The 15,776-nt window shown below is 39.5% G+C and overlaps 1 protein-coding gene across 3 annotated transcripts in view; it reads left to right on the plus strand.

Annotated features, from left to right (window-relative positions):
- SORCS2 (sortilin related VPS10 domain containing receptor 2) overlaps positions 1-15,776 on the plus strand; it is a 2,879,055-nt gene that overhangs the window by 512,221 nt on the left and 2,351,058 nt on the right. The window lies entirely within an intron of this gene.

A 15,776-nucleotide genomic window follows, 5' to 3' on the forward strand; every position in this document is an offset into this window, starting at 1 on the left:
TAATATGTTGATATGGTTATACGTATAGTTTTTGGAAGTGATGGGTGGATGGATGTGTGACTGCTTGAAAGAAGGCAATGTATTTATTTATTTGAATGTATATAGCGCACAGCGGCCCTGGGGCATTGTGGCGCAATGAGAGAGTGTTACAAATATAAAGGTAAAAAGGTCTGAAGGGCTGTCCTCTGCGATGGTGTGCATATGCCATCCCGGCCTTTAAATGATGCATGGCCTGGAAGGAGGACTTTGGATACTGCGGGTAGTTATAAAGGTACATCCGTTATGCATGCTAGAAAAAAGTATTTGAGACAAAAAATTGTTTCTATTGTTTATCATTTTTCTCTAGTGCACAATTGTCTATTATTTCCATTAGCATAATACAAAATGCTATTGGAAATATTGGAGAATCTTATTGAGTCTAACTAATTTACTGAGGAACGTAAAGTAGATGGAGTCTATAAGATTATATTATCTAGTTCTATTTTTTACTGTGAAAGGTGGTTCATAAAGGAAAGCTTTTTTGGTGTTTTTTGATTTTGTATGTTTTTGGTTGTAAGTAAAGTGGGAGAGGAAAAGGAGGGAAGGGGCATCAACCACTGATACATTTGGGCAGGTGCATAGGACAAGAAGTGTGGCGTGGCTTAAAAGTAAGGTTGGGGCAGTTGTCTTTGTCTAAGAGGGCAGCACTACTCTATACATAGCTTAATCAACCTCAGACAGACATTTGCAAGGTTGCCAGGACAACAACATACCTGGTTTCACACTTATTAGGGATCCTCAGTGCCGTATAGTCCTGACATCCTTGTGGTTGGAGCATTTGGCTATGTTTTTACAACAACAAGAAAGTTATTGGGACATTTTTCTTACAATAAAACAATTCAGTATTTACATATGTTTATTTTAAAATGTAGTAAATATTTATGGTTCAACGTGTCTCTTTCTATTTATTTCAAAAGTTTTTGTAACTGTTGTTACATATTATATTATAGTGAACATGTCTTTCATATATTTGGCACAAACAGGAACATTCTAAGCAGTTTCATTATTTTATTTAATTGCTTTTCAAGAAAGTAAACATATTTATAAAATAGAACATATTTATATTTCAGATATAATTTTTTAACAAAGTACTAGAAAGGAAAGCTTCAAAAGTAGTGACATGATGCATCTGTAACTGTTTACTGTTTTAAACAATGTACTTATACTCATTGTTATCAACTATTCTAAAATGCTAATATCACATATAAAGAAATGTAAGGGTGGTATAAATATGTGCAATACCGAGGGTGATTTTATTTCTGAAGCTATTAGTTAAATAATCATTCATATCATATATAATGTTATTAGCAATGTCACCCGTGATGCCATAGATGATGTCATTGGGGCCCACTAGCCATAACCTACGGCTGTGTCCACTTTCCATATTGAAGTTGATTAGTTAATTCCTGCGCCATGGTAAAAGAAATGTTGCTCATGAATTAGTATAAAATCAGATTATTTATTTATGATATCGATTCAAATAAGGGGAGTTCTTATGCGAGCCAACATTAACCTGATGGTGGCACGCCTTATGTTTCACCCTGTTCTGGGCTTTATCAAGGCATAGAAATTTCAATAATTAGCATTTACAAACAATAAGTAATGCTTTTCAGAAACCCCTGTTCAAAGTCACAAGTGGTAGTAGGTTAGTAGCATAGATCGTGGCATTAAAACAGAATATCACATGCCATGTCGCCATTCCTAGACTTTTGTATAAGTACACAAGTATTGTTTCACAAATACATTGTTACAAATACAGTGGCCGCTCCCCTTTCAAGAGTTTCCTTTGTGGTTGCAGACTTGCTGTTAGGTATCCAGTATGGATAATTGCAGATTATATTTCAGGTTGCAATGGTTGCTTTCTGTGTCTTGTTATGCCTTGGCATAAGTTCCTGGATGACTTGTGCGCTAGAAATTAGTTACTCGAAAGCCAGCGGCTTTAATTCTGTCTTCTCCCGTTAAGGATTTTATCTGCTCCTTGGATCTGGATTTTATATGATGGTGTTCCACTGGATGCACTTTCTATATTGCAGCATTCGGTTCCTTAAAGTAACCCAGTAGCCTTAGGCTTTGGTGAGACACATTACCCCACCTCACTGCAGCTGTAACAATCCACTTTTGTTTGCTTTAATCACATTTGTTTAGCTCTTTTCAAACATATATATAATTATTTCCATAATTGGTTAGTATAACCCAGATAATAGTAAGGTACTACAAATGACCCCAGTTATTCATAAGATACCCTGGTTATTCATAAAATATGCACTTTAATTCCTGATCCTGTTTTCTACCCTCACCCCGGTTATGCGAAAATAACGCCGGGTTTGAAGAAATGTTTGAGCTCTGCACATGCACTCAGCCTCCCCCCACCGCCCACTCCCAATTTCACATGGTGCCCTCTCTCCCCCTCCCAACTTCTAGCTTGATGCCATTTTATCATTTTTCCTCCTCCAAATTGCATTTCTTCCACTTTTCCTTTTCGCCTAACCTCAGTTATTTCAGAGATAACCCTGGTTATCTTTCGCATTGAACAAAATTGGCAGCTTTTTCATATCTGGAAAAGCCTCTCTGTTGCAAAGCACCATGGGAGATACAGCTATAATTTTGGTAGAAGGGGGCTGCCATATTTTTTGTTTCTAAATGATCAGCCAAATCCATCATGCGAGCAAATGTAATTAGCAATTACATTTTTAGGCTTTTCTATGGAACTTGATATTCAACTTTACTATAGTGCAGTGACTAGCACAATATAATATAAATGTGTACTCCAAGGGTATCTAAGAACTTAACGTTGAGGGGCAGAATAAGCAGTTTTTTAGTCAAGCAATGACATATTAAGTGTGATGAAGACTGCTAGACCGTCTGTATTCAAGCAATAGGGAAAGGCAATTGGAAACAGGCCAGCCCATCAGATAGTCAAAAAGTTCCATTGCAGGTCGTGCGTTTTTACCTAACAACAACGTTTTTTACCTAACAATAAAGTCGGGGTGCTCTGCATCAACACAACCTACGCTGTAGATTTCCAAAAGTGTGCTCCTGATGTATTAAGGTCTTTTTATCATATGTAGCTACAAGATGGGTAGACTTAGAATGCAGTTTTGCTTGGTTTTTCCCACCATTAATGTTTCACATCTATAGAGAGGACTCAGTTTTTCTGTTTTGCCAATATTGATGCCTGGCCTGACAGGTAGTTAGCGTTCTTTCTTCATTGATTTCCTCTTTTACAACCTGCGTCAATCAAATCATTGTGTAGGCACAGCAACTTGGAATGTAAGAGCTGGGTGTCATTCCCTGTGAAGATTGTATTTCAGTGTCCAAGAGCAACACGTTCAAAACTGATAGTCAGAATGAGGAATTTTCGGTAGAGATACCATTCGATAGCATAGCATGGCAAGCATTTGAATGGACCGCTTTCGGTGATACTTACGTAGTAGAAAATATTGGTTTCCTCCTAGGTGTGTGAAATAAGCATGTGGACGCTGAGGAACAAATGCATTAAAAACCATGGGGGTGATTACGACCTGGGCGGTAAGGGATACCGGGCACCGGTAAGGAGACCGGTGCCGGTAATCCCTTACCACCCTATTCCAAGGTCCCTTGGCAGGGAACGTAAGGAACGTGGGTCGGTTGTCAGGTTGTCAGAGCTATTCTAAACTCTTCCCATCACCCTTACTGGCCACAGATAATATTTTCATGATACAGCCACGCTGGCAGTTGATCGTGTTCCTTCATTTTCAGGTAATTTCCCAATAGTATGGTCAATGGTGCAGCTCTAGATATGCTATAGTTGAAGTCAAATCCTCAGACCTTAACGACTATCAGCTGTGTGAAACCACAGGCATACATGACACAGAAGCAGGGCTTTATACTTTGCATGATGATATATCTGCATACAGTTTCATCACATTCTAATTCCTAGCGAAAATAAAACGATGAACCCCCATTGAGATCCAGAAAGGCCCCGGTGTAATGCAAATGCAGAGCTAGTGCCTTTGCACGTGGCTGCTTAGTGGTCCACGAGCAGGGGGCCACTGCCATTTGATCAATGCTATGCTAACATTGGAAATAGGGGCTCAGAAGATGGTAGGGGTTCCAAAGCGGTGCTTTAAATAAGACAGCAGAAATCTTTGAATTGCCACAGTCAAATGTTCGATAATCAAATTTCACGAAACCCAAGTACTCTCGTTCATCCAGTAACTCTAAAAGAGGGACTCTTTAACAGACTTTGTTGGACTTAAAGAAAGAGGTGGTATTTGTATTAGTGTTTCTTTATTTCCCTCAATGTACTGATTTCAGTGTTTTTAAAACCTGTAAAGAGAATCACAATATTTTACGAAGAATGTTCTAAAAAGACAACCAGTTTTACAGGTTCATGAAAAATTAAAAAAACGATGCAAACGGGTTGCATATCTGATCTGGCTGAGAAGGGCGTTGCATATTTCATTGAGTTGAGTAATATGTCAATAGTGCAAAGATGGCCCTGTGGGGGTGACAATTCACTCTGCAGATGAACCTGTCATGTCATGCTATGCTATGCTATGTTATGTTCAGGACTATTTTGGCATTCTGGTAACTGCAGTCCTAGGTCTGACCACATCGGAGAAAGCTCACCTGGTTGCGCGTGGTCCTGGGATCTGCAATAAGGCACGAGTCACTATGTATTTGCTAACCATTGGTTCCTTGAAATGTGCACAGCCCTCGCTGTGATATCTGCAATTGGATGGCATCTCCCATTAACTTGGCTCTTGTCATGCCTCTGTTACAGTCTTATTCAATTAGCTTAGGGTTCAGGCATGTCTTGCTCGAAGGGACACCCTATGTACACATTGGGCCTTATTATGAGTCATTATTCTTCCGGCACCGGCAATGGGGACTTACTGGGGCATTACACAAAATATTACTCCCCATTCCCATTCGAGTCCCATTGTACTCAATGGGAATGGGGAGGACGGATGCACCGGCATCATTCAGAACTCAGTGTTTGCCGGTAGCAACGGTGCGGGTAGCTTACCGGCACTGTCGTTACCAGACCGGCACACTTGTAATCACCCCCATTGTGTCTATGGTCTCTTTTTGAAGCTCTATGTGGCATGTTTCCATTCAAGAAAAATTAGAAATGGTCCTCAAAGCTTCTTCTTATAATCAGTTCAGAGGCAATCCATGGAAAGGGGATGCCTGCAACCTCTCCTTATGATCCACTGGGCACATATGTAACCCTCCATGATTGATGTTGCATTACACTGCGCCCCGATGAGAATCGACTCTTTGCAAATCAGCCCGACTGGCCTTCAAGAGCAGCAGTGCATCCTGACATAATTGGCCGGGAGATGTAAAAGTTCAAAACAATCTCATCACAACTTTTGTATTGTACTCAGTCCATTTATTTTGTGATTTATATGATGTACCACGGAATCGAATCCATGTTTCACAACATGGCTTCTTCCCAAGGCGAGCGTCTGGCCCTTGAGCGGTCACCCTGGCCTCGATATTACGACTTAAATATAATATGCCCAAATGCCTGCTATCATATGTCACGTTAATAATGCTCTCTGTCTTGCTGCCAGGCTTTATTAGGCAATTAAAGTCAGCGAATATTGTCTTGACTGAATGATTTCAGGACTTCTATATTGTTCGCATACAGAGGTAAACCTATATCCTGATAACAGATGTATTAGGTTCCGGGTGGGAGCCACAGAGCTAGTCGGCTTCTAAGACGCTGTTGGGTGTCCTGACCCACGTTTGAGCTATCATGCTGCAACATTTGGTGCTGTGGGCTTAGAAAATCCAAGATGGCCAAAAAGCTCACATGTGCGCCAGAATCTAGGAGAACCACGCAGTATGTGCACACTAAAATGGTTGCCTAACTTGCCACCCACCAGTGCGAGCAGGATGGGCCGGGGTGCCATGAGTGAAATGTGTGCCAAAGGAAAAACCGCACTTTAAAATCACCTTTTGTTTCCCTGAATGCCAGCTCAAAATGCCTATTTTCAAACATTGCAACATATCAAAAAATCTCACTGAACACCAGCGGACATCTGGCAGAATGAAGAATGTGTGCATACTAAATCTGGGAAGTTGAAGAGCCCCAAAACAATGTTCATAACAAGACTGGCTGAGCTCTGCAGGTCTGCAGCAGCCTAACTGAAACTGGATTTAAAACTACCAAAAATCGAAAATGTTTAAATTAACTGAGTGACCTACTTTGAGTGTCACATAGTTTGTCACTTTTTAAATGTCATAGTTTTGAACTTAGAATCAGCATTCTAGCTGCATATGTGAACATTGTCTTGACTTAAACTGGGGAACAAAAAGTGACATTTTATCTGAAACCTGGCTTAATGAAACTGAATTCTGCCTGACATCTACCCCCACAGGAGTTAAAACCTGCTCAACCACTTTTCCCCTTGCCAAAAGGAGTTGTCACCTCTCTGATTAGATTAGGGGTGGAGCAGCTACAGGGAGTTGAACAAAGGCCTGTCCTTGGCCCAGGCAGATTGTTTATTAGGGTGGCCGTAAAATAGCTTCCTCTTGGCAGAAGCTGGGAGGGGCAGGGTCTCTGAGCTTGGCAGAAACTGGATAAACTGGTTTCTACACCATGTTACCTGAAAAGACACACCCCTGTTGGCCAGAATATGATTCTAAGAAAGATGTATAACTCACAGTGCGGACTTGTCAAAATTATTTAAATGATACCATAATTCTTGTGAATTTTCTGTGCACGTTTTAAGACGCGTTGGGAATTTGTGTGATGTTCTGGGGCAAAACCCCGCTATTTATGGATACTACAGACTCTGTGTTTAAGCTAGAGACATGGGAATTTACTGGAGTATGTATGGACAGGCCGTGTATATGTGTATAAATTTGAATGAAGAACCAAGGTTGCATAACCCAATAAAATCGAAAATGTTGCCGTTTCTGAATGCAAGCCCTCAGGAAGAGCAGATTTGGGACAGAGACTACCTCATGTGACAGGTAATATGTACATGCAATGACAAACCACTATGTATTTGAGAAATGTGTATTTTGATCAAATATAGATTTGTGGGCAAAGTGACCAGGGGAGGATCCTCTAACCCATAAAACCTACAGCATCACTCTGACTCACAGTTCCTTCCCCAATCATGGGAGAGGGGAGAATTGGGCCAATGACAAGTTGAAAGAGGGGCTGGCTAGTGATGCTGCACACACACCCACTTTCAAAAGACATAAAAAGAGCCACTGGAAGTTAGAGAGGACATTCAATTCTATTTGCTGCGGAGCATGCTGCCGGACCATACCACATCCAGAGATCCAGACTTCAAATCCATCAATCTCCAGAACCTGTAGCAGTACCTAGAAATCAGAGCAGTATCCAGAATCCAGAGAGGCTAGACCAGCAGAGCAGAGGTGACCCAGACCGCTGTTCGCAGAACCAGAGAGCTGACCCAGACAACTGTGAAGTGCCGAGACCAGAACCGGAGTCCAGTCCAAAACCTGACTAGATCCGTGGCGAGGCCTATTTCTAAATATATTGTGAGTACCTAGCAGAACTGTGCAGAACCAATCTCTTAGCTCAATGAGCCTAGAACCGACTTCCTACTCCTTATACTTTCTCCGTAATCACGATTCTCGCACCTGCGAATTTTGCCGCGATTTGCGATTTGGCCCGATTTCTTTACTTGTAAAAAGATAGCTGCTTTTGCCTGAACTACTAAATTTCGTTTGCCTCTTAAGAACCATCCCTGAATCATTGCTAGAGTGAGCCTGGACTAATATTAACTAGATATCACTCACCCTGAACCTCCTGAAGGGAATTAAAAGCATTTTCAGCATATTTCTCACTGCATTGTCCCCATATTCAAAGCACTTGGGTCTGTGTTTCAAAACTCCTATCTGTTGTATAAGCTGCTGGGGTGAACTGAATTACATTTGATTGCATTTCTGAGAACTGTGTGCTTTCCTTCCATTTCCTTGCATTGCATAAAGGGGGGGGAGTGGATTGCCAGAGGAAAGTGATGACATTGTTTTGTTGAAATCATATCAAGTTTTTTTTTCTGTACTGTATTTTCATTCCACCTTGCATCCATTTGAAACCATAAAAGTATTGTTGCTATCGTATCCATCCTATAACCACTCATCATTGATGATAAAGAAGTGTGCTAGTGCCGGACTATCCATTATTGATTACTGCTCAGATTAAGTGTAATATTCAATTATTAATTTATTATAAAGTGTGATATACATATATATATATTGTTTAAATTATCAAATAAACCGTTTAAACTTGCAAAACAGAACTACTTCTTGGCTCAGTGGGGTCACGGGGATTCCAAGAGAGGTGTGTTATATAGGGGTAGTCATCCAGAACTCATGAACTGGACGTAAAGATATATCAATAAGGGTTTCCATTCAGTATCCCAGACTAGGCATTGACTTAGCTGTAGTGTTGAATTGAATCCTCTTACAACGCTCCTTTCATGAGAAAGTAAACGGATCTAAATGGAAGTCCACATTTCGGACCAAAGCAGAGACAACCGTGTGCTTAAGAAGGTAGAGTTTGCAGACGAGAAAGATGAGCCAATCGGAGTACTCGGATATGGTTTGCAGGGTGCCTTGATTGTCCATGTGCATGAATGTTATGCTCTCGGGGGGGGGTGCCACACTAGGGCATGAGTACTGAAAGTGTGGCCTTGAATTCGTGCCATTAGCAACATTTTACCAAAATCTTATGACTATTTCGGGATTTGAAGTATTGCTCATGTCAGTCTCAGTGTTTCAGGGGTTTGAGTTTGAAGTATTGCTCATGTCAGTGAGCCCAAAAACATTACTTTGGAGTAAACTCCATAAAAGTATAAATAACAATAGCACCAATACTCAAATGAAAAGAAAAATCATAAAAATCAGTATTTAGAATTGAGGCATGATATGTCGAACACATGCTCCAATTGAAAAGAAATATGAATTTCAAATATTGAACAATATACACATGTCATGTGTACTCTAACATGTTTTCAGGATAGCCCAAGGTTTTGCAATATAGCACATAACTGCTCATGAAACATAACTAATAACAAATAAAAGTAATGCAGGATGACATTAAAATAAATCTTGATTGTAAAAGTGGAGTTATTATCAGTCTTTTGGTAGCAGCAGATCTGGTACAAAATAATAAGACAGACATTACTGTTTCATTCTCCAGCGGAAAATGGGACAGAAGCTTTCTGTAACTTACTTGTTGTGCCATTTTCCTATCCCACAGCTCAAGGAAGTACATTAAGGGCCCTATTCATGGAATATTTGCCCGGTTTAAAGTGAATTTGCACTGTTGAAAGTGGCTTTGCACTGCCGACACAAACCCTGATTCATGGAATCGTCCAAAGTGTATTTTTGTAGTGCAAAGACCAGGCAAAGTCAGCGCATACTCATTTTTGCAGCACAAAATGATTTCACCCGGACTTTGCACGGCAAAAATACACTTTGCACGGTTCCATGAATCAGGGTTTGTGTCGGCAGTGCAAGGTCCCTTTTCAGCAGTGCAAATTCAATTTGAACCGGGCAAATATTCAATAAATCGAGCACTAAATCTTAATTTGGTAAAATATATTTGTGGCATAGTTTAATATACCAGTTAAGATGTTCAATAACCATTTAAACATGTATTAACACATTACAGGTCCTAACAGTAGGTTCTACAAGTTCTTTACTTTCGTCCACACAATTTCATATCCCTCTTTCCATAATTTGACTTTAGCATTCAGTTGGATTGCACCTGGTGTGACCTACCTTTTCTCACTCGGGATCCTACACAGACCCTATGTTATGTATCACAGCCTGGACAGAAACTTAGATACATCACTAGAAATGAGATCATGAACAAGGGCGTACGTCAATTTCAAATCCTCGCTAGTCCATATTTGTACTCACTGAATGTTGGGATTGATTTTTTATAAAGACATCGACATAGTCTACAGCAATTTCTAAAAGAAGGAGAAAAGTAGGGGCTGATATGGTACACCTAAAAAAAAGTCTGGGGTTTATTTTCAAATGTTTACAAAGCAAAGCATTGTGCCTAATCCCACACTTCCATGCTGCATGTGGCAACAGAGTGCAATGCGCCAGGAGGTCTTCCTGTTGGTCACCAAACTTGCGCAAACTGGAAAACAGCTCCACGTGCGTGTAGGAATCAAGAGCATTGCTTTCTAATGTGTGGAATAGATTTTAACATATTTAAAACTGGAGCTCCAGAGATAAATGAAATCAGCAACTGTCTCCCACTTCACTCCATTCAGGAAAAATGAAGATTGTGATTTAGATTTCTCTCTAAGCATCAACTTTGCCTCTCTGTCATTTATAGACATGACACACAAGAATCTATGTTTTGAGTGTTATACAGTCGTTTTGCCGCCAGGTTTTTTCTGATAATTTTAAAAAAGATTTTCATCCTAAAATAAAGGAGGTGGGTAATGGGATAAAAAGTGGTAGGGATAAGGATTGAATAATAGGGATGGACGCTTGCGGGGGAACCATGCAAATAGAGACAACAAAAACCAATGAGTTTTTCCGATGACAATTTTTCATAATAAACTGGCAGCAAAAGGACATAGAACCATTTTGAATAAGTATCCAAAAGTCTTTGTAGAGCACAGGCCGGTCTTCTGCATAAGACCTTGATGTGATGCAAGGGACCTGCTGGACAAACATTTGATGTCAGATGCAGCAGACAGTACAATTATACTTGGGGAATTTATGTAGACATTAAAGAGAAGAGGGACAAGCATGCACCACTGCCGTTGGTCATGGTTAACAGGAAATACTGGGGGTACATTCTCCCACTAGCCCATATCTAACTGCAGCAGTGCCATTTTCATGGAGAGGTCTGCTTTTGGAACCGTAAATTCTTCCATGGTGATCCAAAGTGATCCACAGAAACTGTCTATCAATGCAGCCAAAGACCATACTTGGGTCAGTGAAATGAAGATTGAAAGCTGTTTTTCTACCAGTGCACACTGCCATAAAATAACCATTTAATACATGGTCACTTGGGGCACCTGCCTCCCTAAATCCATATTGTATACCATCCTTTATTATGTTGTTAAAGCCAATCACTGAGTCTACCCGTTAATTAATTTTCCAAATAGTTTAGCCAATGCATCAATCAAAGATACTTGATGATATGATATGTGTAGGCTCTTGTGTTATCCTTCTTAAAATTCAGCACTATTATGACATGCTTCCCTTCCACAAGGATGGAACCAGTGGTCGAAGTGAACGAAAAGAAGTATTGGAATTATGTTTCCTGCTGGCCTGCCCCCGCTGCTTGCAAACCTCACCACCGCACCCCCTCCCACCCACAATACAAACCACCAAAGACATGCACCTTCTGTTTAGGAGAACATTCAGTGCAGTGCTTCTTCCTACACTTTTATTTTAAAACATAACCATTCCGGAATGTTTAAAAAAAAAAAATATAGGACCAGTACAACGTACTAAAAGAAAGTAGAAGAGCAGTGCTCCCAAATGCTCCTAACCGCTCCCAACCACTCCCACCCTCTTCCACCACTGGATGGAACAGTATTTGTCTTTGCAATGACATTCATACCTACTAAAAGTAGCAGGAACCAAAACTCAGACCAGTTCCTGAGCTGGTCTGCCAGGATTCTATCAGCTTCTGGGCTAGGATTCGAGGGTAAAGAGAAAAATGCAGCAAGAATTGATTTTAAGGAAAACGTAAAAGAATTATAAGTAGGGGAATAGTTGTGAGAAATGGAAAGTGGCAAGCAGTGTAACTATTACTTCTAGTACTCAATTCTCCCTCAGCATAAATAGCATATTGTGCAACCCATATTTCATTTACTCTTCCCAAGCCAATGCCCAAAAGGCTCTCTTCTTTCTTTCTAGATAAAGGGTTTCTCACTTTTAAGGCACTTAACAACAATCGCGTTCTCTGCCTACACTCAGTATAATTCTAGACCCGCTTATCTGAGAGTTTGTTCTTGCCATGGTTTAATCTGATTGCACGGAGAAAAAACCCAATGTCAATCGTGCAAGTTTGTGTTAAATCCAGAAGACTTAATAATAACATGTCTTGAAGATTTTGTCACCTTTTCTAACTTTTCTAAGATGCGACTTCAGAATATTCCATTCTGAAGTTAGACATTTGTGGAATCCAGGTGATCTCTGAAGTTTGCCACTGCTTTAAGTCTTGTTTCGCTCTGAAGTTAGCCATTGTATTGAATCCAGGTGCCCTCCGCAAAGTTTTTAAATGTAGCTGTGCATTAGAATATAGTTTTTGTTTTAAAATTAGCTGAATATTTGAGTTAGCCAATGATTTTTAATTTAGCGAGGCATTTGAGTTAGCCACTGTTTCTAATTTTAGCTGTGCATTAGAATATAGCCTTCATTCTGAATTTAGCTGGATATTTGTGTCCGCTACCACTACACCTTTTAGCTGTACACTAGATTATAGCCTATGTTTGGAAACAAGCTGGATATCTGAGCTAACCAATGCGTTAAATTTAGTGATACATTGGACTTTAGACACTGGCTTTAGTTTTAATTCTAGCTGTACGGTAGAATAAACCAAGAAGCCAGCCAAGTTAACATGGGTACATATCACACTCCATGCTTGTGGAAGATAGGCAAAGGCAAGGCCACCCACCCGTACACATCTACATCACTCCTAATGTCACATTGACAACACCTATCCCCCACAACAAGAATTCGGTATAGCTGGACACATAATGAGTTCTACTACTTTGCATACTCTCTTGTGAACTTCAAAGCACCCAGTCACTTTCTTGCTCGGTAGGGGTAGCTAGTAGGGATCTGGCCACCCCTACCCAACCTCGCTTTGGGCAAAATGCACACACTCATTCTAAACTATTCTGATCAATTTTCCCAAACCTTGGACTACAGCCTCCTGAGGGTGTTCACCTCCAGTGCTTTGTGGCCATTCCTACGTTTAAACTAAATAAGGAATATGGAGGAGTATGACCATGCTCAATGTAGTTTAAAATTGAATCTGCCATCACTTTCAGGAAACAATCTAATAGATCTTTTTACTCTTCATGTTCGGGAATATAATAAAAGTTCATCATGTACATTATTCACTCAATATCCAAGCTAATGTCAACCGGTGCTATATTTTTAGAAGGCAACTGTTTAATCTTGTGAACAGAATGGTCAGATAGAATCAAAACCAGAATAGCCAGCCGACCAGAATGTTGGCCAAACTTAATTCATGTGGCTTGTTGATCCAATGTTCCATATCCATTTATATAAGGGGGATCTATTAACCAACTGTCCTGAAAACGAAGTATGTCATATGGTTGAATGCATTTGAATGTGCTCTCATTTTGCAGATTAGCCTGCAAGCATGGAATATTCCAATACAATACACTAAGGGTGGCGATCTCAGAAAGAGAAAATCACTGTATGGTTTTCAAAGCATTACAAATCAGCGACAATCAGGGCAGTATCACTGGGTCAATTGTTATCATCTACAGATGACTTCAATATGGAAAGACCCCAGGGTATGAGTAGGATCACTTACAAAACTTGGAAATTCATGAAACACTTCCTACATATGTAAGAAAACCCTTGATTCCTCTTGTAGAACATCAATGTTTATTTCTCAATGTCTGACATAAAATGGAAAAATGTAGCCATGAATTCTTTAATGTACTAATATATTTCCACTTCCTTTATACCTTCAATGGGATGTACATATACCTTCTATTCATATGTGTAACACGGTTTATAGTCATAATTTCGAAAAAAAAATGTCGACAAACAAAAATGTCGAAAAGAAATGTCGAAAACAATAATGTCGACATCCTAAACTTATAATGTAAAAAGTCATTTTTTAGAAAAAAAAATGTCCACAAAAAAAAGTCACTTAGAACTATCAACACCTCACCCAACACCCCCCTGCAACCCCGCCCCCACACCCCCCACCACCACCCTCCCACCCCTCATACTCAACACATACTAATTATATATATATTTATTTATTTATTTATTTATTCAATAATTAAATAAATAATAAGAGTATCATTTACTATGGGGGGGTCCCCCCCAACCCCCCCTCACCCAACACCCCCCTGCCACGACCCCACACCCCCCCAACCACCCTCTCACCCCTCATACTCAACACATACTAATTATAAATTTATTTATTTATTTATTCAATAATTAAATAAATAATAAGAGTATCATTTACTATGGGGGGGGTCCCCCCCAATCCCCCCTCACCCAACACCCCTCTGCCACCCCCCCACACCCCCCCAACCACCCTCTCACCCCTCATACTCAACACATACTAATTATATATTTATTTATTTATTTATGTATTTATTCAATAATTAAATAAATAAAAAGAGTATCATTTACTATGGGGGTGTCTCCACCAACCCCTCTCACCCAACACTCCCTGCCACCACCCCACACCCCCCACCACCCCTCATACTCAACACATCTAAGTTATATATATTTATTTATTTATTCATACAATAAACAGTCAAAATTTTGAAAAAATATCAAAAAAATGTCGACATTATTGTTTGTCGACATTATTTTTTTCGACATTTATTTTTCGAAATTTTGACTGTCGACATTTTTACTGTCGACATTATGACTGTCCACCGTGTAACACACTAGAAAGAATACTGAGAAAAGCACCTTCACAGCAAATCTCCACGAGTGGCTAAACATAAAAATGGCAAACTAAGGCGCATTAAGTAACAACAGGTTTTTTTAATAAAAAAGCAAGTTTGTTTAAAACAATTGTGGGCATAAAGGTGTTAATAATACATACCTATTAATATAAGGAATATCATGATAATCTTTGAATTGTAAGGAAGCTTGATGTTGTACATACTTATGAGTTAAGGTCAGGATTTTTCCGGCAGTCTGCATTAGAAGATGTCCCAAAATACACAAGGGCACCTATTTATTGTATTTCAATTTAATTATTTATTTTCCTAATGTGCTTAATGATTTCTTATAAATTACCAGTTGACTGTATAAAGCGTCCTTGTGGATGATAAAAATCAGCAAGTGTATGCAGAAGTAATCGTAAAGATCCAAAGCTCACATCAATTTTAAAGATGAATATTTTTTCAGGTACGGATTCCAAACTTACAACTACTGAAAAGCAACCAAAGTTTTTAGAATAAATGCCTATCTATTGCACATGATGATCCATTGATACATCTGTAGGTGCAACAATATATAAAAAATGATTCAAATGTAGCCGCTGTATTGACATATTTATTTGCAACATGACTTTAAGGGAGAGACTTCTGTGATCATTAATACCAGAAGTAAAGATACAATGATAAATCCAGCAATATCGAAATCTTAGCGAAATCAGATGGGATTGCAGATAGTCAGATTAGTGTGAGTTAATGATGGATTCTACTTATATTATTCAAGAAATCTCAACCAAAGTTGTTACAGTTGAAGGATTATTTATTATTGTATTTGTCAGTGAACTCAAAACGATTTACACCAACACAGTTAGTGGAAATGAGCAGTGTTGTACCACAGGAGCAACTGGATGTATAATGACAATAATGATGTCACCAGCTGATTTCAGTACAGCAAGATTATTTCCAAGGATGGTTTCCACAGGTACCATTCACTCAGCAAGAAAACTAATGTCTCCAATAGATGCATGGATGTATACTTAAGATTATATAAAGGGTCACCCTCAACAGTTAGTTCAAAGACAACCAATCTATTGTTATCAGAGTGTG

The sequence above is a fragment of the Ambystoma mexicanum genome, chromosome 6q, assembly GCF_040938575.1.
Source record: "Ambystoma mexicanum isolate Mex_15411 chromosome 6q, UKY_AmexF1_1, whole genome shotgun sequence".
NCBI lineage: Eukaryota > Metazoa > Chordata > Amphibia > Caudata > Ambystomatidae > Ambystoma > Ambystoma mexicanum.